Consider the following 23,075-nt stretch of genomic DNA (forward strand, 5'->3'; position numbering starts at 1 on the left):
TTAGTACAGCTATTGTGGGAAACAGTATGGAGGTTCCTCAAAAAATTAAACTGACATATGATCTTATAATACCACTACTGGGTGTATACAAAAAGAAGATGAAGCCAGTTTATTGCAGAGACATCTGCACACCCATGATTATTGCCACTTTATTCACAAGAAATGGCAATAACCTCAGCATCCATCAACTGATAAATGAGTAATGAAAATGTGATCCATACGCAATGACATACTGTTCAGCCTTAACAAATGGATGAAATCCTGTCATTGTGATAACATTCATGAAATTCGAAGTATTTGTGTATGGGAAATAAGCGAGGCACCAAAAGACAAGTACTACATGATTTCAGTTAGATTTGAAATCTAAAAGTTGAGAGTAGAACGGCAGTTACCACATGGACTAGCAAGGGAGAAGGGAGAAGGGAGGGAGAGATGGGGAAAGATTGATCAATGGGTACTATGTTTAGAAATTCTGGTGTTCCATTGCATAGTAGGGTAACTGTAGATAACAATAATGTACTATATATTAAAAAAAACTTGGAGACTCTGTTTTTGAATGATTTCACAAGAAAAAGAAAAATGTTTGTGATAGATATATTTGCCTCATTTGAGCAATACACAATATATACATGTATCAAGACATTTCATGTTAGCTTCTATTAAGTACAATTTTTATGTATCAGTTAAAAAATTTAAAATAGAAAAAAATCAGATGTCCATTGCTGTTCATCACTAGAAGTAAAATAATTCTTCTATAACAGCTTTAGTTGACTAATGTACATTTGATTTCATGACAAACTGGAAGTACATTCTCAGGATACAGTAAATTGGTGGATAAATATCTTTCAAGGCAAAACATAGTGATGCTGTTCTGTAATGAAGAGAAAAGGAGCACTAGGAAAATCTATCTGCACATTTTAATGATTTAGGGGAAAATGAGAGAAACTACACTTGTTTTGAAAGGAAAGAAAAAGCAACAAAATATACATAGACGATCTGCACTTAGTCTGAAAAGAAATATGAAGAGATAAATGACCTAATATGCATTCAGTGTGAAGAAAAGTTTGAGGCAATGAAGCTAAACATCAAAGAGGAAAAGCAAATGTAACCTCAGTGACCACAAGCTACAAAATCCAAATAGAAAGAGAATCTGGGAGTATCGGAGAATGAAGCTGTAAAATCTCAAGCAAAGAACATAATAGCAATTAGAATAAAGACAAAAATCTGGGATAGAGAAACAAAGAAGCACATATTACAAAGGAAAATATGCTAGTACCATGCACGAACATTTTTAGCGAACTGTTTTCAAGTAGTTGAAACAGACACAATTTCTGAGGTTTTAAGCTCATTAGTTTGGTTCCCTGGCTTCTCCTAGGATGCAGTGTAGAATCTCTATGCTCCGTGTTTATGTACAAACAGAAGCTGCTTTTTTTTCTTTCATTATTTTCCTTTTAAGTGAAAGTTAATACCTTTTATATATTACAGAGAAGAGGCAGAAAAAGCCACACTCCCAACATGGTACAATTTACTGAGGATCAACTGAGGGAGGATTATACACATGGCTGGGTACAGTTTATTCATTTGTTCTTTTGCTTTGTAGGTAACAAATAGTGGTGTTCTGTAACATCTTAAGTGATTAGCAAATGTGAGACCAAAATGAGTCTTTTAACAACAGTTTAGAAATAGCTTGATTTTCTTAATCACACTGACATTTTGGGGAATGTATTCTGATACCAAATTCATATGCATATCTCTTCCAGTCTTTTCCTTTGGAATTCCACTCTGTTGGGTACATGAAACAGGGACAAAGATTTAGGTTTGACAAATGCATTTAAATCATTATTTTTTGACATGCAAAAATTCCTTTAAAGTATGCCTGCAACCTGGAATGTTATAATATTATTTTAGACATCATAATAATGAGACCATATGTTAAGTGTACTTTTTTTTTTTTTTTTTTTTTTTTTTTTGACAGGCAGAGTGGACAGTGAGAGAGAGAGACAGAGAGAAAGATCTTCTTTTGCCATTGGTTCACCCTCCAATGGCCGCCGCGGCCAACGCGCTGTGGCCGGCGCACCACGGTGATCTGATGGCAGGAGCCAGGTACTTCTCCTGGTCTCCCATGGGGTGCAGGGCCCAAGCACTTGGGCCATCCTCCACTGCACTCCGTGGCCACAGCAGAGAGCTGGCCTGGAAGAGGGGCAAGCGGGACAGAATCCGGCGCCCTGACCGGGACTAGAACCCTGTGTGCCGGCGCGGCAAGGTGGAGGATTAGCCTGGTGAGCCGCGGCGCCGGCCAAGTGTACCTTTTTAATGATGAATTCTTTTGAATATTTCAATTACAAATATCTCTGAAGCTATTGGATTTGATTCTGAAACAAGAGTTTAATATCACATTCTAGATATTGAATTCTACTTTACAACAAATGCTAGTGTGAGTCAATTCCACTCAGTAACCATTTCTGAAGAATTTAATTTTTCTATGAAAGGTTTCAGATAAACATGTGAGAATAATTAAGACACAGTAGAGGATTTTGGCAGTTTAAAAGCCAGTGTTGAAGAAATAAATGTCTGTAACTTGCATAAACGTTGTAGAATGCTTAAACACATGTTGAATATGCCCAAATATGCATATTTTATGAAGTTAGATTTTAGTGAACTATGTAAGTAACAGAAAATTAGCTTTGTACTTGATTTGGCATATTTCTGGAATATATATTAAAATATTTAAACATTTTCATACTACTTGCATAACTCAGAACTTTACCATAATGCTTATTTTGTTAATTCTTTCTCCCAAATATGATTAAGTGTGTACACATGAAAGACAAGATATTCGGGATGACTCTCTTGACTTTTGAAGAAAGCTGCGAATGATTTTTTCAGAAACATATTCCATGCTAAAAATAGTATCTAGTAACAGAAATGGTGGGCATCTTTACGTATTTCTTGGAAAATGTTATTATTAGTCCTTCTTAGATTAATAGTCACATTTTTGCATGAGAAAGAAAAGCTCTTTGTGAGAGAGATTGGCAGAATTAAGTGGAAACAAGAAGGAGTGCATTATTATGCCTTTTAAAAAAGTTGCTACCTATTAAACTCTTTCCTTTGTATGGACTTTCTTCCCTGATAAAATGCAATGCTCTATTAACTCTTCATGCCACCTTTCAAATATATAGAAATACATGGATTAGCCTTATTAATTATAAGTCCCATTCAATATTTGAATCTCTGTTTTAACTAACTGAAAATAATATTTTTTCAATGGTAAGATTACCAGATTTTATAAAAACTATTGATGCACATGCAGTCTAAATCTGCTGAGTTTTTCTTTTTTTGTAAAATGGAAGATAAGTTAGACTTCCACATAATCTGGTAATTTTGGACATTCACTTCTCTTTGATGAAGTTTGAAATAATGAAGTTACTATAGTCCTGTTATATACGATGCACACAAATCCTCTTTTGACTCCTCTTTGGATTTTATCTGAATTTCAAACTCATTTTCATATCTTGCAGGGCACCAAATTTCATTTGTTCAGTATTTCTCTGAAGCATTATCCTCAAGCACATCTCCCCATCCTCAATTCTCCATGCTATAATATTTGCCTGTTTTGTCCTTTGTTTTTTTTTTTTCAAATCTCTGAGTTTTTATACTTGCACTTTTTTATTTTTGAACACTCTTTGTGTCTTGGGATGATTCCTTACATCTAGTAAGAATTCATTCTCAACTCACTTCTCCAAGAAGGTTTTTCCTAATGTTTCCTATTAAACCTTCTCCCCCAGAAACTCTCTTATCATATTATAAACTTACTTTTCCAAGAAGGCTTTCCCTAATGTTTCCTATTAAACCCAAATGTTCTCACCCCCAGAAACTCTCTTATCATATTATTCTGTTTTCTTCATAGCCATGCATACCAATATAGTGCAAGTTTTATTCCTTCAGGAATAATTCATTTTAAAATAAAGGACAATTTTAAATTGACAGACAAAAGCTACACATGTAATATATTATGTAAATATTCATATCCAAGTTGTCTGCCTTGGAACATGTTTTCAGTAGGAGGCAAACGTATCTATGAACCCATAGATTCATGACTTTCAGCTGCTTTATAGATTAGTAGATTTAAAGATGAATACATTTTATTATAGTTGGAATTGTTGGTGTGTAGTGTATAATTTAAGATCAAGTGTCTATAATTTTTGTGAACAAATAGGAAATTCTAAAAATTAAAGTTACAAATTTTATAACCAATGTGAAAATGAGTCAGAATTATTTAGATTTGGATGAGGATAAGATACCTATTAAAGGAGTAGTTCTTGCATCATTATGCCTGGCAGGATAGACTTAAAGTAGTCTTTTTCCTGGGCTGGTATCATTTTGCTCGTTTGTGAAATTGAGCCTTCTATCTCAGTAAGTACTAACAAGACCTCGCTAAGGCAGACTTACAGGAGTAGTGGAGCTCAGTGTAGAAAGTTTTCTTTACAGATCAAATCTAGAGCCTTTTTACTTTCTGTGTAACCCATGAATAGTTACTTGAGCTCTCTGAATATCAATAGGACAGTCAGTTTTTCTAACACAATTTATTGCAAAGTGCAGTGTTTCTCACTGATTTGAAATGCTGCATTTATCATTTTTAATTTCTATATAGACATAAATCATTTTCTGATTCTCTATTCTGTTTCAATACTCTGAGATTTTGGCCAGTATCACAATATTTAACTTTTCAAGAATTTAATAGCTCTTCATGAATAGCAATTCTTCTGATTTGATGATTGTATCAAATCCTTATATTCCTCTTCCAAGACTGTCAAAAAGTAATTTTGATTGCAACTGCATTAAATTTATAGATTTCCAGATAGCTAGCTGATGTATCACAGTATTGTCACTAACATTTTTTACTCTATTTATTCAATAAAATTTATACACTTATGTATTTCTTATTTATACACTTACTTATGCATGTCATTAAATTTATTGCTAGGAAGTTTATTACTTTGTATATTATTGTGAATAATACTTTAATCCCTTAATTTTGAAATAGAAGCCTATTTTTTTATATTTATCTTCTTTCTGTCAAGATATTGAGCAATCTTGTTAATTCTAATGGTTAACTTGAATCTCTAGGATTTCCTATGCAGGTAATCATAACATCTGCAAATAATAGTTTGGTTTTTCATGTTCAGTATTCATTTACTTATATTTACTTTGATGAGGAATTGAACTTTATGTGTTATGTATAAAATAAGAGTGTTGCCTGCCTTAAAGGACTGTGTTAATCATTCATAAAAATTAGAGGAAAACACCTGATAGATAATAATAATTTAACAAGTGTAGCTACATAGTTTGTTTGTCTGTTTGTTTATTTGAAAGATTTACAGAGAGAGGGAGAGACAAAGGTCTTCCATCCACTGGTTCACTCCTCAAATGACCTCAACAACCACAGCTGAGCCAATGCAAAGCCAGGAGCCAGGAGCTTCTGGGTCGAACGTGTAGGGGCCCAAGGACTTGGGACATCTTCTACTCATTTCACAGGCCATAGCAGAGAGCTGGATCAGAAATGGTGCGTCCGGGACTCCATCCGGTGCCCATGTGGGAGGCTAGCACTACAGGCTGGGTTTAACCCACTGTACCACAGTGCCAGCCCCAGCTACATAATATTTTTAATATTGTGTATAACATGTAAATTTACTAGGAATATAAATTAAAAAAATCTATTTGAGTATTTTACATTCAGATATATTATTATCAGAAAGTTTCACAAGCACACTCTGGAAGGAAATCATCGCTTGTTCCCCTCATAATTTTTGTTATTGTTTAACTCTGCTTTAGAACATGATAAAAGGGACTGAAACATTTCTCAGATGAGCAATAAATAACCTTTAACTAGTTCTGCACTAAAGGTTATGCCCACTCTGGTTTTCAAAACAGCAGGAACGCAAACAGCAAAAGTGCCTTCATGGAGCTGGCATTGGGTGCAATGGTTGGAATCCCTCTTTACCTAACTGCAAATCAGGTTAAAGTGACTGTGTTCACTCCACTATGAATTTCAGCTTTTTTCTAACGTGTACCATGGGAGGCAGCAGGTGATGGTTTACATGTTTGGATCCTTGGCACACACCTGGGAGAGCTGGTGAAGGTTACCTGAATTGTGTCCCCAATTCCAGAAGAAAATAAGGAGTAACTGTAGAGTTAGCTTTATAAATGTAAAACAGGTGCAAACATATGTTTATAAAATAATGTGATGTACAGTGCTAAAGTTATGTTTAGAATATTATGTAAGCAGAGCTAATGATTGAGTCAGTCCCCCAATAAACCAGGGAATGATGTAAGTGAAATGTCAGAGTGGCTTCCTGCAGAAGTTGATAGTTATGAACTGTTAAAGGAAAAATAAGATAATCAAATAAAGAGGAGGAGGAGGTATTCCAATTATTGTGAACAATAGAAGAAAGGGTATGGAGGAAAGAAACGGAGTGATGTGGGCAAAAGGCTATATACTACGTGCTGTGTGGTGTTTTCTACATTTAAAGAACAAGGTGGCTAATTCCTAGAGAATCAAGCCTAAGAGGTATGCACTAACCTGAATATGGAATGTTATGCAACTTATAAAGGCATTTGAATACTCAATAGAGAATAGAGTTTTTTGCAGGAGGAGTGGCATATTTAGGCAAAGTGGGTCACAGAATGAGTTTCTCCTAAAAACCTATTTTTGACCAACTTTCCTGGTTTTCTTAAGTTTTTACACAAAGTATTTCAGTAGCACAGGTTAAAAGGCTTATCGCTTCTTAGAGCCTTCTGTTTATAAATTAAAGTAGAATACAAGTTATTATAACTCTTAGAACTAAAATTTGTCTACATAAACCACCATAAGATTTTGGAACCAGGTTTATGCCTTATTGAGAACTCTACATTTGATGTGCACTACTCCAGCTTGCAAGCAGGTGAAAGTTAAAGAAAATGCATGTATCTTACAGACCTTGAGTGGACCGCTGTGTTTAGCAATCTCCTTATACTCTCTAGGACAGATTTGCTTAGGAGTATTTCTTACGGGGTGAATTATACATAAATACCACCAAGCATGGGCACCATACATATCTTCTTTTACCTTCTTTTTGCTTTTTATGCAGTGTTTATGGATCTAATTGTTGACAACCTTATGGTTATGTATCTTATGCTGAGATCGTCTGGTTTGCTTTGTAGTCAGTCTGTATTTTTATGTGAGCCTGGGATCTCTGGGCTTACTCTAGTGTCTGAACTTGTAATCTCTGAGTTACTCAGACTTTGACCCACTCTTATCTGTCCTTACTCCTGTGCTTATATTTGTAACCTTGAATTTGCCTGGCTTCCATTCTACGCTTGTGTCTAGTGTGCTGTGCTTATCTTCATTCTTTGTCTGCTCTCACTAATGATGAAGTATTCACATTGTTCTGATTGTCTTAATGTGCTAAAGCCTCTTTTGTTTGAGAAAGGTTTCGCCATTCAGTTATGTTTTTGACATTGCTATTTTAAGATTTATAGACAAATATGGTTTGCATCTTAGTGTGTCAACGCTAACACTTTCTCCCCATGTGTCAGCAAAAAGGCAAAGAATATTCTATAAAACTGTAGTATATGAAATGTTAGTAGAATTTTGAGAAAATGAGTCTTAGAAGAAATGAAATCTTGGAGAGACTGACACAATGTCATGTAGCTACTTAGTAACCATTTCTCTTATTCATTTTTTTTTTAATCTTCAGGGGATATTAGTTCATTTCTCCTAGAGAAAGAATCACCTATCAGTGTAGCTGCTTGAATCTTTTAATTGCTGTAATATATTTTCTTATCATATTTGCTGGATGTCAGCTATGGCTCCTTGGAGATAAAGTGACTTTATAAATTTTCTTTTATTTGTGGAATGATTTCATATTTACTTCTTTCAATATATGATTTATAACTGATATAAACTTTTTAGTTTCTAAATGAATTGATTCAGTTTGCTTTTAAGATCTTACTGATTGCTTTTCCTGAGGTTTTTAAAATTTACTATGGCCTTTTTATATTGCAGTGTTGGCTAGAAATCTATTCTACAGATTGCATGTACTAATTTATTCATCATTTTCTACTTTTCTCTATATTACACATTATGATTGGCAAAGTTTTATGTCACATTTCTCTGTTTTTATGATTATATTTTCATGGTCATTATTTTTAAAATTATTATTTTATAAAAATTACTTTGCCATCTCAGACCATACATAAGATTTCCTGTTCATTGAGAAAGATTCTCAATAGAGAATCATAAATAGGCCATGGCACACCTGGGAACTTTCAGGAACATACCAAAAGATCATTATTTCCTTTCTGTCACCAAGATATTTATTATAAATTGATAAAGTGCTAAGACAGATTACCATTTATGAAAGTATAAATGATAAGAATAGGAACTTTGATGTCAGAGAGCCATGTAATTAAGTCCTGTGTCTGAAGATCTGGCCAGGTATATTTTTAAAGATTGTTTTATCTAAGTAATATTAGCATTTATCTTAATGGTTCACATTAGAAATTGGAAAATATATGGAAAATATTTCATCATAAGCCTGGAATTTGTATGTGCTCAGTATGGCACATTAAGGGAAAATGGAGGCTATTTTCATTCTTAAATCTAGCCATGCAACTCAAGATCACTTTAGAGAACTTGGTGATTATTAAAGTGAACATATCTATGTGTTTATGTTTATGGGCAAGATCTCTTGATTTCATAGTTCCAAGTTGTGGTAAAAAGCAGAGTAGTTAGTTTTTTTTTCCATACCCCCTCTACCCTTATCCCAAATGTCCCTGAAGATTTTGAGTCAGGAAAACCTTCTATTCCCTTATAACCTTTACTCTTAGTGCTCCAGATATATGTTATATGCCAAAATACGAGAACTCTAAACCTCTTATTTATTTCCTGGTGTTCTGAAATATGGCAGATTTGTATTTTTCATGATCACCATTAGATACTGCAGGGACAGAATATTTTCATTTGACTCTGTCTCTGGCTTTCTACCATCTCTGTAATTCTACTGTCATGTGAAATCACATTTAAATTCATGCATTCAGGGGACTGCAGAATTTTCCATAACCACTATACTTTAACTATTTTGGTCGCAAGAACTCCAGAGGGCACAATTCAGATTACAAGGCCATGAATCCACACTTAGCAAATTCCATTGTGGATGGGTTATTCTCTTGCTGACTTCTAAGGAGTGAAATTATTTTTAACATGCTTTTAAAAAGCAAGTACAGGAATTGGAACATAAAACCACATAATTGAGTCATTTTGCTTAATTTCAGTTCATGAATTATTGGTTTCCTGAGAGGTAGCTTAACAGCTGAACAGAGGAAAATAATTTTTGGACTTAAAGTATCTCTTTGGCCATCCTGCTTCTCCTGTGATGACTCTACTAGAGTGCATGGCAGAATCCTAAAGAAGCGTTGAGATTATAATGTACAGGGCTCATAGAATTCATTCATTATCCATTGTACAGAGAGCTCAGTGTGTTTGATTTGTTATCTTAGGTTTGCACACATCTTCGTATTGTTTTACCTGAGTCAAAAAATAAATAATGTTTTCTGTATTTTCATGATACGTATGTGTATATATTCATAACTTTTCTAAGAAAGATCTGCTGTGAAAGACCTACTTTTTTTTTTTTTTTTTTTTTTTTTGCTCAATCTTTGTTATGGAGAACCTGGTACAGAATGAAAAGTCTAAAGTTGTGTTAAGGGGATACCATTTATAACTTTCTGTTAAGTTACAAACTTTTAAGTGTGAAGACATTTTCATTGATCATATTTTCAGAAAATATATATAAAATTTAGCAGGACTGTTTTTTTTTTTAATTTATCCCAGTGGTTTCTCAAATTAAAAGAAAATAATCTATACTGGTTCTAGTAGAAAAGTTTCTATCTAATAGTAAAATAAATGAAGACTTTTTTATACAGCTTCTACATGAGTTCTACTCATAATTGATGTAAACAGGAACTTGAAAAACAATATCTAGCATAAACTTTAATAGACAATTTTCAAAATATTATTTATATTAAGAGAGCTATGGGGCCGGCACTGTGGCGTGTCAGGTAAAGCCACTGCCTGCAGTGTCAGCATCCCATATGAGCACTAGTTCAAGTCAGGCTGCCCCACTTCCAATCCAGCTCTCTGCTAATGGCCTGGGAGAGCATCAGAAGATGGCCCAAGCCCTTGGACCCCTGCACCCAGATGGGAGACCCAGAAGATCTTGGCTCCTGGCTTTGGATTGCAACAGCTCTGCCATTGTGGCCATCTGTAGAGTGAACCAGCAGAAGGAAGACCTTCTCTCTCTCTCTCTCTCTCTCTGCCTCAATCTCTCTGTAACTCTGCCTTTCAAATAAATAAATAAATCTTTAAAAAAAAAAAAAGAAACCACTTCTTGACATTAAGGAATGTTAAAAAAAAAAGAGCTATTTTATTTGCAAATCAAGTGTTTAACTAAATGCAGCATAAAGTATTTTGTTTTCAGAATGTGTCAATATATAACTCTCCATTCTATATTATTGGATGTATATGGTATAAATATTTTCTCCATAACACAACTAAGTTTATGCAATATATGAGGACAATGCTGTGTTATTAGATTTAATGATGATTCCTGGACTTTGAAATTATCATTATCATTCTTACTGCAAAAAATGAGTAACACATGAAAGAGATGAGGCAAATGTTACATGAATGATTCTTCAATGAACAGGAAACTAAAAGTAGGTTTCTCAGAGATCATTATTTAAAAAAAAATGTTGCAAATGTTGCTGTTCACAACTTCTGTCAGTTGTTAATGGCATAAAATGTGTTTCTTGAAATACAGCTAATAATTTGCCATGATTTAACAATATAATTGGTTCTTTATCAATTAATTCTCAGTGTGCTAATATAATTACTAATTACTGCTGATGGTGACATTTGGACATGCTGAAGTCTAATTTTGCCTTTAAATTACAAAATTTGTACTATATTTACAGAAATAGAGTTACATAACAACAGTGTATTTCTGGTAGCACTCACTACATATGTAGACATAGACTGTGATTCATAGTTGGGTACAAATGCTGAACAACAACAATTTTACTATTAAGGGATACTTAAAAGTAACAAGAAAATTGCAAACATTAGTGCATTTCACAGAAACAAAATTGTGGGCTTTTTTTTTTAAAGATGCATTGGGGGAAACACTTAAAATTGTTGTCTAAAATGGCTTTATTAGTTATAAAATTCTATCTTTTTTAATAAGCATAAGAATTAACATTTGATTATAATCATGGAGTCTTTGATCTCACCTTTCCGATAAGGTCAGTCCTCAAAGTGGTGCTAACAGAAAGAGAACTATTTAAGTAACAGACTTCCTGCATTGCAAAAAGGCAGTGAGATCCTGTCTTTGCTCTTTTTTCTTATTCATTTCAACACATTTTCTCGACATTGGAGAACAGTAATGGATAAAGCAGATAAAAGTCCTTAACCTGGTGGAGTTAATGTTGTCCTAAAAATATACATAAATCAAATACATGAAATACTAGATGACATGTATGATGGAGAATAAATCTAGAAACAGGAAAATGAATGATGGAAATTGCAATTTCACATAGAGTGTTCAGGGAAACCTACTGAAAAGGGTGGTATTTAAGTAGAGATCCGAGGGAAATGAAGAAGCCAGTGGAAGATGCTACATTCTTTTTTTTTTTTTTTTTTGAATTAAAAAAAAATTATTTTTTGACAGGCAGAGTGGACAGTGAGAGAGAGAGAGAGAGAGAGAAAGGTCTTCCTTTACCATTGGTTCACCCTCCAATGGCCGCCGCGGCCGGTGTGCTGTGGCCAGTGCACTGTGCTGATCCGAAGGCAGGAGCCAGGTGCTTCTCCTGGTCTCCCATGGGGTGCAGGGCCCAAGGACTTGGGCCATCCTCCACTGCCCTCCTGGGCCACAGCAGAGAGTTGGCCTGGAAGAGGGGCAACCGGGACAGAATCCAGTGCCCCGACCGGGACTAGAACCTGGTGTGCCGGTGCCGCAGGTGGAGGATTAGCCTATTGAGCCGCGGCGCCGGCCGGCCAGTTGCTACATTCTAATGGAAAGAGTGCAAAGGCCCTGTGATGACTCTGTTCAAGGAAACAGCAAGAATGACTATGGGTTTGATAGGATAAGAAAATAAAAGTATTAAAAGGATGTGATCATACAAATTAACAGAGGGAAGAAATGCACGTGATAGGCTTGGGGTTTTTATTTTCAACCTATTATCTTGGGGAGTTCTGAGAAGTGGAATTACCTGATCTGATATCTATTTAATGAGAGTTACTCTGGCTCTTTGGTTGGGAATAAACTGAAGAAGGTCAAGAGCAGATTCAGCAATCCAAGTGAGAGATTGTGTTGACTTTATCTTGAGTAGTAGCAACAGACATAGTGAGAAACAACAGGACTATGTATATAGGATATGGAATTTCAAAGAGAGGTAGAATTAAAATGACTTTTTTTTAAAAACATGAACCGTTGGAAGTACGGAGTGTTCATCAGCTGAGAAGGATGAAAAGGACCCCAGGAGAGTTGCTTTTTGGGAAAGTGTGGACCAGGAGCCAAGAAGCCCAGGTTGATATCCATACTTCCTCACATTTGGATTACCATCCAGAGGTCTAGAGCAGGCAACTGGATAGAGAAGTCTGAACTTGAGTGGACTGTCAAGAAGGGAGTTATTAGTGTACAGCTCTATACCCATCAATTCACATGTCAAAGATATCAAAAGGACTCCAAGGATTTAGTCCATGTTTCTTTCTAAGAAGACAGTTGGGTGTAGAACCACATCATTTATTGTTTACATGAATGTGACTAGATTTGGAGCAGATGTAGAAGGTCATTAAAACTTGCAATTACCGGCCGGCGCCGCGGCTCACTAGGCTAATCCTCCGCCTAGCGGCGCCGGCACACCGGGTTCTAGTCCCGGTCGGGGCGCCGGATTCTGTCCCGGTTGCCCCTCTTCCAGGCCAGCCCTCTGCTGTGGCCAGGGAGTGCAGTGGAGGATGGCCCAGGTGCTTGGGCCCTGCACCCCATGGGAGACCAGGAAAAGCACCTGGCTCCTGGCTCCTGCCATCGGATCAGCGCGGTGCGCCGGCCGCAGCGCGCCGGCCGCGGCGGCCATTGGAGGGTGAACCAACGGCAAAGGAAGACCTTTCTCTCTGTCTCTCTCTCTCACTGTCCACTCTGCCTGTCAAAAAAAAAAAAAAAAAAAAAAAAAAAAAAAAAAAAAAAAAAAAAAAAAAAAAACCTCGCAATTATCTTTCTGTCTTCTCTCTGTGTGTCTTCATTTGTGTCTCTCCCTTTCCTTCCCTCTCTCTTCTCACCTTGTAATTCCTTTTACTTAATTGCTTTCTCAAGATAAGATGAGCCTTTTTTGAAGAATTACTCAGAATTTAGCTGCCTTATATTAACTAGATTTTGAAATGGGATCACAAAATCTATATAACAGAATGAGGTCCTAATTAAACTTATCTGCTGAGCACCATGATATTTGTAATATTTATATACCTGTAAAATCATACTTTTGTGGGTGAGAGTTTGGCTGAGCAGTTAAGATGCTGACTGGGAATGCCTATATCCTGTTTTGATGTGCCTATGTTCAAGTACCAGCTCTGCCGATTCACACTCTGGCTCAAGTGATAGGGTCCCTGCCATGCATGTGGAAGATCTGGACTGATTCCTTGCTACCAATTTTGGCATGGTCCAGCCCTGGCTTTTCCAGACACTTTAAGTGAGAGCCAGCACATGGAAACTCTCTGTGACTATGTATCAGCTTCTCAAAATACATTGAAAAATTAAAATCATATTTCATATTTGCAGTGATTCTTTGAAACAAAATGAAAATATTTTTATTTTCTTGTTTTGATGGGTTGAAATTAGATTATTTGAATGTAAAAAGTTTACAAAGTAAATATAACCTATATAGAAATGACTGACTTTGGAAAGCCATTTTTAATTTTAAATGATTCCTCTTTGCTAAAAGATGTTCTATAAAAAATTCTTCAAGCATATAGATTTCAATAATATGATTGCTAGTTATATTTCCCATATATACTTTTTACATATGTGACTTCAACTTAAATAAAGCACATCCTACATCTTTATATACTTATACATGTATAAAATATGTATTACTAAAAGAAAAGAGTAATACTTAAAGGCATGCTAAATAATTATTATTGCACCTGAGGATAGCTTCTTTCATAAGCATGGCTTCATCCACACGTTTTTCTTTTCATTGCCAGCTGCATTTTAGCAAAGCAGATGATTTAATCTGTTGGATGACTATAATATTTATCCAAGTAATTTCCCATCTTCATTTAATTTTAGAGCAATGGTGCAATTCTCTGTATGAATCTCATTATTTCTGCTTCCCCTCTAACTTACAGAGTAAAAAAACAAACTATAATAAATATTAATTATAATAACCTATTAATTCAAATTATATTTAATAATTTTAAATATTTTTGTATTCATTTTAATTACTTTCCACAATTGGGAATTATGTCAGTGTGTTTAGATTGAATATTGGGATGCATTATACTGTATGTGGTTATTAGGTGACTAGATTCTGGAACTAGACCATACAGGGTTTAATATCGCACATTTTCAGAATATTTTATTTGGCAGGATAACTACCTCTCTTTGCCTTAGTTTCCCATTTTTTAAAATAACAATGATAATAGCCCCTACCTCAAATTCTGTACGGAGAAACAAACATAATTGATGTAAAGTGCTTAGCACAATCTGTTTGACCCAAGATCTTAGTGCATGTTGCTGAATGTCCTATGAAAAAAATTTTTTTAAGATTTATTTATTTATTTGAAAGGTAGTTACAGAGAGGCAAAGTTAGAGAAAGAGATCTTCCATCTGCTGGTTCACTCCCCAGATGGCTGCAATGGTTGGAGCTGAGATTCAAAGCCAGGAGCCAAGAACTTCTTCCGGCTCTCCCATGTGGGTGCAGGGGCCCAAGGACTTGGGCCACTTTCTACTGCTTTCCCAGACCACAGCAGAGAGCTGGATCAGAAGAGGAGCAGCTGGGACTTGGACTGACACCCATATGGGATGCCGGCACTACAGACAGTGGCTTTACCCACTACGCCACAGTGCCGACCCCCCTATGAAATTTTGAGAAAGGACACTCATTTCTTGATCCATGACACTCATCTCTGGTATCCTCATCATTCCACACCTGTAAAATCTTTTGAAGACAGAAAGCTCTACTACATCCTCAAGAATCTTGAATTTATTGTTCCTCTCAAGCATAAGGCTAACCTGTAAGGATGATCAGCAATCTCGTGTGTTCTCTAGATTCTGTTTAAACCTGTCTAATGGCCAATTTGGGAAGTCCCAGCAGCAAATCACAATGAGAAAGAAAGTGGTGTTGAGTATTTGTTTCTCAGGTTCCTTGGCCTGTGTCCTTCAAGCAGAAAGTAGTTGCTGTTCTAAAGGAAACTGACTCCACTCTTGTTCTATAACCTCTCTCTCCTCTGCTTTGGTCTTGTTGGGCCAGAGGCTGCTGCCAGATGTAATGATTGACTTTCATTTCTGCAGTATCCCTTGTGATTCCCTTACACTTTCAAAATCAGTAACTTTTATGTTAGCCTTCTTTAATTTGTCCTAATTTGAATATCTCATCAACTGTTTTGCTTGGACTGTGACTGATACACTGATGAACACCTTCCCACCCCCTACCCCCTTGAAGTCAGGCTCCTGTTCCCAAGTTTAATGGATATGCACCTTTTTCCTCCATTGTTGGTACTAATGTGTGATCTTACCCCCAAACCATGCACCCTTCCTCTAGCTTAATTTCTTCACTGGGATAAAAGTTTATTTTACCTTATTTATTTAAATTTTATTTCATTATTCTAAGAACAGAACATGAGACCTCTCATTTTAGTTTTTTTAGTATACAATATTGTTAACTATAAGGACTGTGTTGAGCAGCAAAACTCTAGACCTTATTCATATTGCTTAAATGAGACTTAAGCCCATTGATGAGCTATTCTCATTTCCTTCTTTCCCCTGCTCTTGGCAACCTCATTTTCACTCTTTGGTTAATGAAAGTTACTATTTTATATACCTTATATAACCCTCTTTCATGACTTAAAGTTTTAAGAATAAAGCTAGGAAGGAAGGAGTAGGTAGGTGTATATAGTAGTGGGTAAGTTGCCCACATTGCTCATGTTCTTAAGCTTGATACCTGGTTTCTGCTCCTGCGTCCTGCTTCCTGTAATGCAGACCCTGGGAGGCAGCAGTAATGGCCCAATTAATTGGATTCCTTTCACCCACATGGGAGATCTAGGTTGTGTTTCTGGCTCTCACCTTTGGTGCCAGACTTTCCCTAGATAGCAGTTGTAGGCATTTTTGAGTATACTAGTTGATAGGGTTTCTCTCTGTCTTTCTGCTCCCCAAATAAAGAAATAAAAAGTACATAAATAAGAGCCAGGGAGGAAGATTACCTCTAAAAATACAGTGAGGCAAGGAAAACATTAGTCTAGCTATTCTCTTGGAATTAAAGAAAAATACAGAATTTTTAAGAAATAAATTGATAACATGAAAACAATGAGCTAATACATAGGTCTCTCTATAATAATTACCTTATATATATATATTTTAAAGATTTGGTATAAGAAAAAATGCCTTATCATTAAATATATGCATTTTAAGCATTTTCTTTATATAATTTTGCTCAGTGTATAAGTCATTCTTGAACACATAGCTTAATGAAAACTAACAAGGAACAAAAATAATATTGTGTGAATGAATTACATTTATTTAGTTGCAAAGATGGAACTAATGCCTCCTACTACATCTATTTCCAACATGAAGATATTGTTGTCATTTTATTTAAAGTTCTGTTTTTCTGCAAGTCTTCTAAATGATTTTACAGATTCTGAGATGAGATCTCTACAAGTGAAACTTGCAGAACCTACAGTGGCCCTCAGCCCCCTTCTTCTTCCAGCTTTGTTCCCATTTCACCAGGCAAGCACTAGCCTGAAGCCAGTACACTTAGGTTCCATCACAAGCTCTCATTTCTTGGGAAATTACCCCAAAAGGAACCAAGCAGGAAAAACAGAACAATTTGTGTTATGTATTCTGAATAATTTGGATATTTCATTGCTAGTTCTCCTCAGTACAAGAAAATAAATATATATTTGCAGGGAAAAGAAGTAAATTATGTGATCACTGATATTTTATTTCATAGTAGCTGATGTTTATGGTATTATTACCAGATAACATTTAAATTGTCTTATACTTTAGACACTTAAAGCACTTTTATTCCCAATTTCTGTTGTTCAAAACAGATGAAATTCAGTCAATTTGACAGTGCCTAAAAATGGGTTCAAGTGTACTTCCAAAAGTTCATGGAAATTAAATCAAAAGAAAAGTTTACTTTGGTTCAGAAATTTTTGAAATCCATGCATACTTTTTTTCCACATTAACCATTTCCATGCATTTTTTGAAGATTCTTTTCTGTTGTAGATAAATGGAGAAACTTTTAAACTAGAACAATTACTTGTGTGTCTTGATTTTCTTAAGTGGAAATACTAGGAATGACAATGTGATAAACTGTCATTTCTACCTTAAACTCTCACCCCTGCTTTTCATTTGCAAATGAGCAAGCAAGTGGCCTGTTTTTAACACATGGACCATTAACTGCCTTCTTCTATTTGCATAGTAATGATAGTGAACCAATGGTGATTTACTGCTCTGACTTGTATCATAAATAACAGATCATTTACGCTGCTAATTACACTCATTTCCATATCAATAATGCATTCTGGGTTGGGTTAGACTACTACATTAGAAAATGGAATCAAATGACAAATTGATTCCCTACTAAGCTGGTGTAAAACAGGTGTTTATTACTAGAGGATACTGTTAAGTAATGTAGATAAATGCAAAGGACAGTTTACTATGTTATCCTGTAGATTCAATCGTCAAAAATACAAATTTAACACAAAAATATTTATCCCTTGGGCAGCACAAATGTGTAACATTTGAACACATCTATTGTTGTCTATCAACACCAGTTGGCTAGAATTTGGCAATCCTGGGGGCAAAATTTACATTTACTTTGTGGGTGAGCCAGTTAGCTTTTAGCCTTATTATGATACAATATACTACATTCAAAATTTGCAGTAGCTGTTTTTAAAATACAGGCTTTACTTCAAAAGAAGTGATTGTGAAAGGGTGGAGAGGACCCATCAGCTAATCATTACTTCTAGAGCAGCATTAAAGTTCAGTGCCTTACAAGTCAGTGATGTTATAGGAATACACGTGCACATATACCCAGGAATGTGGAAGGACTTTCATATTCATGATGACTATAGGTACATGTGTGTAGATAAAGATAGGAGAGATTTTTCTGAAAGACTTCTTAATTAAAAGTTTCCGTATTTCAATGACAAAAAATTACCAAAGGATTAAAATGCATACTTAGAAGAAAATGCAATGTGAAAAAGGTGTAATTTGAATGTTTTAGTTACAGCCTTTCTTTTTTTTTTTAGATTTACATATTTATTTATATGAGAGGCAGAGTTACAGAGAGAGAGAGAGAGAGAGAGTCAGAGAAAGAGGCAGAGAGAGAGGTCTTCCATCTGGGCCAATCTGAAGCCACCAGGCTGGAGCTTCTTCTGGGCCTCCCACATAGGTTCAGGAGCTCAAACACTTGGGCCATCTTCCACTGCTTTCCCAGGTCATTAGCAGGGAGCCAGATCATTAGAGGAGCAGCTTAGAATCAAACCGGTGCCCAAATGGGATGCTGGTGCTGTAGGCATGGGCTTAATGTACTGTGCCACTTTGCTGGTCCCAGTCATAGCCTTTCTAAAAAATTGTATTGATATACATTTGGAAATAAAATATACTTAAAAATTAGTTAAAGCTATCTGAAATTGTATTTGGAAGTTTGTGTTAAGGTATCTATGAAGAATGACATCACAAACTTAAAAATAGAAAGCAGTGACAATATGTTTCTAGGTTGTTCAAGTCTAAAAGAGTTTATTGAAAATTTCAGATAATATGTAAATGAAAAAAGATGAAAAGTCTCAGATTATACTTCTTGATATTAGGAGATATTTCTAAAGATAGATGGTTTAATCTGTAGAAAATCATAAAAGAAAGCCTTGTGACTATAATTGAACTGAGAAGCTAATCATTCACATGATTAGTTGACTATCTTCCATGTCAAGAATGTAATTATTAAAGCATTTAGTGGATGGGAACAAAGAAATGATACATAAACTTTCCCCTTTCCCAAGTTATAGTTTAAAATGATGGTTACCAATTAGCAAGAAAGAGCTAGGAGAGGTTGGAATGAACCACAATGATTTTAAAAGTGTAATTCATTGAAACCTCAACTTAAACACATTGAAATGATAGCAATAGATGGAATGTCACCAAGAAAAGGAGAGAGATTTGGAGTCGTGCATTTCTATTACAATCAATTTTCCAAACTTTTGAAAAACTTTTATTTCCTCTTGGGTCAGTAATATTTTTATAGTATAATACATCAGACCAAATTGCAGTTATACTGAAATATGAATGAATTTCATCTTAGAAAGCTTTTTGATGTTATTTTTTTTAACTTGCAACTGTCTTATTATTTGGGGAGAGGTATACATCTTTCTGATATATTTATATGATATATATTATGATATACTGATTAGTGGATGCATATCATCTATATGAATATATGTGAGATATATGTATGTTTATTAACAATTAGAAAACAGCAAATAAAATTTATTAATAACTTTTTGTAACTTCGAAAGATGTAATGTGGGCCAGGTGTTTGGTGCATCACTTAACTCATTACTCGAGACACCCACATCCTGTATGGGAGTGCCTGCTGTAATTTCCAGCGTTTCTGCTTCCCATGCAACTTCCTGCTGATGCATATCCTGAGAGGCAGCAAATGATGGCTCAAATACCTGAGTTCCTGCCACCCACAGAGGAGACCTGGGTAGAGTTTTTGGTTCCTGGCTTCGGCCTGGCTCAGCATTGTCCATCTGGGGAATGTGAGGAGTGACCCAGCAGATGGAAATTCTTTATCTGACTGATTCTATCTCTCTGCCTTTCAGATACAATGAAAATAAATAAATAAATAAAAACTTAGCAACAGATATAATGAGCTAGATTTATGATATAAAATTACATTCTTAAACATAGAATTATAGCTGTTTTATGACTTTTTTTGAAAGATTTATTGATTTATTTGAAAGAGTTACACAGAGAGAGAAGAGGCCGAGAGAGAGAGAGAAAGAGAGAGCGAGAGCGAGAGAGAGAGAGGGAGAGAAAGGTCTTCCATTTTATGGTTCACTCCTCAGTTGGCTGCAGTGGCCAGAGCCGCTCCGATTCGAAGCCAGGAACCAGGAGCTTCCTGCAGGTCTCCCACACAGGTGCAGGGGCCCAAGGACTCAGATCATCTTCCACTGCTTTCGCAGGCCATAGCAGAGAGCTGGATCAAAAGAGGAGCAGCTGGAAATCGAACTAGCGCCAACATGGGATGCTGGCACTGTGGGCGGCGGTGCCACCCGCAACGCAACAGTGCTGGCCCCTATAATGACATTTTAAAGAAGGCTTAGAAAAATATGCTGATATCTTTAATTTTTTTGAAGTTTATTTATTTGAAAGGTAGAGTTACAGACAGTGAGAGGAAGAGACAGAAAAATCTTTCTTCCGTTGATTCACTCCCCAAATAAATGCAAGGGTTAGAGCTGTGCCGATCTGAAGCCAGAAGCCAGGAGCTTCTTCCAGGTCTCTTGTGTGGGTACAGGGACCCAAGAACTTGAGCCATCTTATACTGCTTTCCCAGGCCACAGCAGAGAGTGGAACTAGAACCAGGGACCATATGGGATGCTGGTGCCGCAGGTGGAGGATTAACCTACAGTGTCACCACGCTGGGCCCAGGTATCTTTAAATTGTCATATATAAAATCAATATGGCCATGAGTAGGAATATTTAAATTCTGTATAATGCTTTCTTATGGGTATATGGCTAGCATTAGACATTGCTTATACCATTGTTTTCCTGTCTGTTACATCTAACATGTACAGCATCACTCTCCAGTACAATGAAGTGATTAACAAGTTGATGAATTATCATTCTGCTAACACTTCATTCTAAAGATGAGTAAATGTTTTGGTAAAGTTATGGACATAAGTATTGGTGGGACTTTATATTTTGAGGTTGTTTTTTTTTGCCTTTATCTCAAAAATGATACCTCTTTTTTTTCTGATTCATATTGTCACTCTCAGCCTAGATACCTTCTGTTGTCACGTTTTTGGAAAGGTAGCAGCCAAGTTACAAAGCTTTACTTTATATGTGATAGATGTAACATGCTTTTAGTCCCTATATCTAATTGTTTCTCTACTTATACATTCTACATTCATTTATAATTGTATTTTTATTTGTTATCTTCATATACTTAAAACTTGTGTAGTTAAATGTCATGGATATATTTATGTATGTTGCTAGCTGTTCTCCTAGTATTTATTCACAGAGATTATTTTAAAGATTTTATCTTTTGTTTACTAACCTCAAATAACCTCAAATACCATAAAATATCTGTTACAATATGCTGCACATGTTAACTATCAAAAATTCTTTTAAACAGTTGCATTCTGTGTTTTTAAAATGCAATTGTGGCTGAAACTGTGGTGTAGCAGGTTAAGCTGCCGCCTGCGATGCTGGCATCCTATATAAGCACCCGTTCTGTCCTGACTGCTCTACTTCCAGTGCAGCTTCCTGGTTACCACTTGGGAAAAACGCTGTGGAAGATGGTGCAACTGCTTGCATCCCTACCACCCATGTGGAAGATTCAGAGGAAGCTCCTGGTTCCTGGTTCAGCCTTGCCAGCCCAACCATTTGTGGTCATCTGGGGTGTGAACCAGCGTACGAAAGATCTCTCGATCTCTCAATCTCTCTCTCTCGCTTACTTTGTACCTCTGACTTTCAAATAAATAAATCTTAAAACAAATAAAAAACCAAACATAATGGTCATGCAATGACTGGTAGGTATTTCCATTGAAATAGTGTGGAAAGATTAGTTTTGACAATTTTTAATAATGTATTTACATTTATATTAGATGTTTCATTTTAATGTCTTAAGTTGGGACTGCATTAATCTCTTTTCTTATTCAAAACATTTGATTAACATTTGCACATATTGTAAAGTTTGGTATAATATTTCAACATGTACACACAGCATAAATCCATCAGGCAAACAACTACGCTCTAATTTTTTTTCCTTTTTTTCTTTATACTCAAAGAGCTCCTCTCTTCCAGCTCTTTTTACAGATAATATGTAATAATGTATGCTATACATTTATTATAGATAATATATATTTATTAATCTGAACTGTAGTCTCTCTGGTCTACTTTGGAGCACTGAAAGTTGTGACTTCTAAACGGACTATGTTTTGGTACACATTATCTAAGATCCCTCTGTCCTCCTCCCTTCCCAGCCTCTGGTGATGACTACTCTAAGTTCAGACCAACCATTTCTAAAGCTCATCTATGAAAGAGACCATATGGTATTTGTCTTTCTGAATCTGGCTTATTTTACTTAACATGATGATCTCCAATTGATCCTTTTTGCTGCAAATATCAGTTTTTCATTCTTTTTATGGGTGAATAATATTCCATCATGTATATATATACTATGTTTTCTATGTATATTCATCTATTGATTCCATATCTTAGCTATTTGAGTAGTGCTGCAATGAAGATGGGAGCGAAGGTATCTCTTTCCCTTTGGATGTATCTCCAGATATGGGATAAGGAATCACATTAATTTCTAACTTGATAACTCCTTTCAAGGTTAATACAATGCAAAGAACAATGGTTTTGTGAACTAAGTCCATTAACCTTTTATAGCATGTGTGGTATGCCACTGTTGAAGTAGAACTCCATAAGAGCTTTGCTCTCACAGTAAAAATTTTTGCTCATGCATAGATAGACTACAACTTGTGACAGTCAATTGATACTATGTTAAGTGGCTCAAGACAAATTGTTGATTTG

The 23,075-nt window shown here is 35.7% G+C and overlaps 1 protein-coding gene and 1 long non-coding RNA gene across 8 annotated transcripts in view; both read left to right on the top strand.

Moving 5' to 3' along the window:
* LOC127491701 (uncharacterized) overlaps positions 1 to 12,194 on the top strand; it is a 112,014-nt gene extending 99,820 nt beyond the window's left edge. Inside the window, exon 2 of the long non-coding RNA XR_007920583.2 lies at positions 1,486 to 12,194. This is a non-coding gene — a long non-coding RNA (uncharacterized lncRNA). The remainder of the gene's footprint in view (positions 1 to 1,485) is intronic.
* ERBB4 (erb-b2 receptor tyrosine kinase 4) overlaps positions 1 to 23,075 on the top strand; it is a 1,263,146-nt gene that overhangs the window by 100,595 nt on the left and 1,139,476 nt on the right. The gene's annotated exons all lie outside the window — the stretch shown is intronic.

This window comes from Oryctolagus cuniculus, chromosome 3 (assembly GCF_964237555.1).
Source record: "Oryctolagus cuniculus chromosome 3, mOryCun1.1, whole genome shotgun sequence".
Lineage (NCBI taxonomy): Eukaryota > Metazoa > Chordata > Mammalia > Lagomorpha > Leporidae > Oryctolagus > Oryctolagus cuniculus.